This window comes from Vigna unguiculata, chromosome 11, assembly GCF_037176805.1.
Source record: "Vigna unguiculata cultivar grain cowpea cultivar isolate G323 ecotype 2 chromosome 11, ASM3717680v1, whole genome shotgun sequence".
Lineage (NCBI taxonomy): Eukaryota > Viridiplantae > Streptophyta > Magnoliopsida > Fabales > Fabaceae > Vigna > Vigna unguiculata.
In genome coordinates, this window is record NC_140802.1 from 634,687 (window position 1) to 638,918 (window position 4,232).

A 4,232-nucleotide genomic window follows, 5' to 3' on the forward strand; every position below is an offset into this window, starting at 1 on the left:
GTGTGTCTCTGTGTGTTTGTGTGTGTGTGCGTGTGTGTGTTTCTGTGTGTGTGTTTGTGCGTCTGTGCATGTGTGTGTGTATGTGTGTGTTTGTGTGTGTGACTTTGTGTGTGTGTGTCTGTGTGTGCGTGTGTGCGTGTGTGCGTCCGTGTATGTGTGTGTGTGTGTGCGTGCGTCTCTGCGTGCGTGTTTGTATGTGTGTATATGTGTGTGTGTGTGTGCGTGTGTGTGTGTGTGCGTATGTGTGTTTGTGTGGGTGTGTGAGTGTGAATGTGTGTCTTTGTGTGTGTGTGTGTGCGTGTGTAAGTGTGTGCGTGTGTGTGTATGTGTGTCTTTGTGTGTGTCTATACCTGTGTGCGTGCATGTGTGTGTGAGTGTGCGTGTGTGTGTGTATGTGTGTGCGTGTGTGTGTGCGTGTGTGTGTTTGTGTGGGTGTATGAGTGTGAGTGTCTCTGTGTGTGTGTGTGTGTGTATGTGTGTGTCTGTTTGTGCGTGTGTGTGTGTGTGTCTGTGGGTGGATGGACGTGTGTCCGTGTGTGCGAGTGTGTGTGTGTGGGTGGGTGGGTGGATGGACGTGTGTGTGTGTGTCTGTGGGTGGATGGGTGGGTGGACGTGTGTGTGTTTGTGTGTGTGTGTGTGCGTGTGTATGTGTGTCTGTGGGTGGATGGGTGGGTGGACGTGTGTGTGTGTGTGTGCGTGTGTGTCTGTGGGTGGGTGGACTTGTGTGTGGGATGGGTGGAAGGGTTGATGTGTGTACATGTGTGCGTGGGTGCGTCTGTGTGGGTGTGTGTTTGATGGGTGGGTGGGTTGGTGGGTGGACGTGTGTCTCTGTGTGCGTTGGTGCGTGTGTGTGTGTGTTTGTGGGTGAGTGGGTGAGTGTGTGTGTGTGTGTGTGTGTGTCTGTGTGTGCGTGCGTGTAGGAGTGTGTGTGTGTGTGTGTCTGTGTGTGGATGGGTGGGTGGACGTGTGTGTGTGTGTGTGTGCGTGTGTGTCGGTGGGTGGGTGGACGTGTGTGTGGGATGGGTGGGAGGGTTGATGTGTGTACATGTGTGCATGGCTGCGTGTGTGTGTGTTTGATGGGTGGGTGGGTTGGTGGGTGGACGTGTGTCTCTGTGTGCGTTCGTGTGTGTGTGTGTGTGTGTTTGTGGGTGGGTGGGTGAGTGGACGTGTGTGCGTGTGTGTGTGCGTGGGTGTAGGCGTGTGTGTGTGTGTGTCTGTGGGTCGGTGGGTGTGTGTGTGTCTATGGGTAGTTGGGTGGGTGGGTGGACGTTTGTGAGTGTGTGCGTTCGTGCGTGTGTGCGTGTGTGGGATGGGTGGGTGCGTGGGGGTGTGTGTGCGTGTGTGTGTGTGTCTGTGGGTGGATGGGTGGGTGGACGTGTGTGAGTGTGAGTGTGTGTGTGTGTGTGTGTGTGTGTGTGTGTGCGGGATGGGTGGGTGGGTGAGGGTGTACGTGTGTGGGAGTGTGTGTGTGGGGGGGGGGGGGGGGCGTAGGTGGGTGGACGTGAGTGCGTGTGTGCGTATGTGTGTGTATGTGTGTGTGTGTACGTGTATCTGAGAGAGAGAGAGTGTGTGTGTGTAAGAGAGAGAGAGAGAGAGAGTGTGTGTGTGTGTGTGTGTGCATATGTGCATGTGTGTGTGCGTGTGTGTGGGTGTATGTGTGTGTGTCTGTGTGTGCATGCGTGTGTGTGTGTCTACGTGCGTGCGTGTGTGTCTGTATGTGTGTGTGTGAGTGAGTGAGTGAGTGTGTGTGTGTGTGTGTGTGTGTGCATGTGTCTTTGTGTCTGTGTATGCGTGCGTGTGTGTGTGGGTGTGTCTTAGTGTGTGTGTGTGTGTGTGTGTCTGTGTCTGTGTCAGTGTGTGCGTGTGACGGTGTGTACGTGCGTGCGTGTTTATATTTGTGAGTGTGTGTGTGTGTGGGATGGGTGGAAGGGTTGATGTGTGTACATGTGTGCGTGTGTGTGTGTGTGTTTGATGGGTGGGTGGGTTGGTGGGTGGAAGTGTGTCTCTGTGTGCGTTCGTGCATGTGTGTGTGTGTGTGTTTGTGTTTGTGGGTACGTGGTTGAGTGGACGTGTGTGCGTGTGTGCGTGCGTGCGTGTAGGCGTGTGTGTGTGTGTGTCTGTGGGTGGGTGGGTGTGTGTGTCTATGGATGGTTGGGTGGGTGGGTGGACGTTTGTGAGTGTGTGCGTTCGTCGTGTGTGTGTGTGTTTGTGTGCGTGTGTGGGATGGGTGGGTGGATGGGGGTGTGCTTGCGTGTGTGTATGTGTGTGTGGTATGGGTGGGTGGGTAGGGGTGTGCGTGTGTGTGTGTGTGTCTGTGGGTGGATGGGTGTGTGTGTGTGTGTGTATGTATGTGTTTGTGTGTGCGTGTGTGTGTGTGTCTGTGGGTGGATAGGTGGGTGGACGTGTGCGCGTGTGTGCGCCTGTGTGTGTATATGTGGTTGGTGGGTGGGTAGGCGTGTGTGCGTGTGTGCGTGCGTGTGGGATGGGTGGATGGTTGCTGGTGTGCGTGTGTACGTGAGTGGGTGTGTGTGTGTGTGTGTGTGGGTGGGTGGGTGGGTAGACGTGTGTCCGTGTGTGCGTGTGTGCGAGTATGTGTGTGTGGGTGGGTGGGTGGATGGACGTGTGTGTGTCTGTAGGTCGATGCGTGGGTGGACTTGTGTGTGTGTGTGTGTGTGCGTGTGTGTCTGTGTGTCTGTGGATGGATGGGAAGGTGGACGTGTGTGTGTGTGTGCGTGTGTGTCTGTGGGTGGGTGGACGTGTGTGCGTGTATGTGTGTGTGTGCGTGTGTGTTTGTGGATGGGTGGACGTGTGTGTGGGATGGGTGGGAGGGTTGATGTGTGTACATGTGTGCGTGGGAGCGTGTGTTTGTGTGTGTGTTTGATGGGTGGGTGGGTTGGTGGGTGGACGTGTGTCTCTGTGTGCGTTGGTGCGTGTGTGTGTGTGTATTTGTGGGTGAGTGGGTGAGTGGATGTGTGTGCGTGTGTGTGTGCGTGCGTGTAGGAGTGTGTGTGTGTGTGTGTGTGTGTCTGTGGGTGGGTGGGTGTGTGTGTGTCTATGGGTGGTTGGGTGGGTGGGTAGACGTTTGTGAGTGTGTGCGTTCGTGCGTGTGTGCGTGTGTGGGATGGGTGGGAGAATGGGGGTGTGCGTGCGTGTGTGTGTGTGTCTATGGGTGGATGGGTGGGTAGACGTGTGTGCGTATGTGTGTGCGTGTGTGTGTGTCTGTGTGTGGGATTGGTGGGTGGGGGACGTGTGTGCGTGTGTGTGATGGATGGGTTGGTGGGTGGACGTGTGTGCGTGTGTGTGTGGGTGCATGTGTGTCTGTGGGATGGGTGGGAGGGTTGATATGTGTACATGTGTGCGTGGGTGCGTGTGTGTGTGTGTGTTTGATGGGTGGGTGGGTTGGTGGGTGGACGTGTGTCTCTGTGTGCGTTGGTGCATGTGTGTGTGTGTGTGTTTGTGGGTGGATGGGTGAGTGGACGTGTGTGCGTGTGTGTGTGCGTGGGTGTAGGCGTGTGTGTGTGTTTGTGGGTGGGTGGGTGTGTGTGTGTCTATGGGTGGTTGGGTGGGTGGGTGGACGTTTGTGAGTGTGTGCGTTCCTGCGTGTGTGGGATGGGTGGGTACGTGGGGGTGTGCGTGCGTGTGTGTGTGTCAGTGGGTGGACGGGTGTGCGTATGTGTGTGTACGTGTGTGTGTGTGTCTGTGTGTGGGACTGGTGGATGGGGGGACGTGTGTACGTGTGTGTGTGTTGGATGGGTTGGTGGGTGGGCTTGCGCGTGAATGTGTGTGCGTGTGTGTGTGTGTGTGTGTGTCTGTGGGTGGATCGGTGCGTGGCGTGTGTGTGTGTGTGCGTGTGTGTGTGTTTGTGGATGGGTGGACGTGTGTGCGTGTGAGAGTGCGTGCGTGTGTGCGTGTGGGATGAGTTGGAGGGTTGATGTGTGTACGTGTGTGCGTGCGTGCATGTGTGCGTGTGTGTGTGTTGGATGGGTGGGTAGGTTGGTAGGTGGAGGTGTGTCCGTGTGTGCATTCGTGCGTGTGTGCGTGTGTGTTTGTGTGTGTCTTTGGGTGGGTGGACTTGTGTGCATCTGTGCGTGTGTGTGTGTGTGAGATGGGTGGGTGGGTGGCGGTGTGCTTGTGTGGCTGTGTGTGGGTGGGTGGGTGGATGGGTGGACGTGTGTGCGTTCTTGCGTGTGTGTGTGTGTGTGTCTGTGGGTGTGTGGGTGGGTGGGTGGACG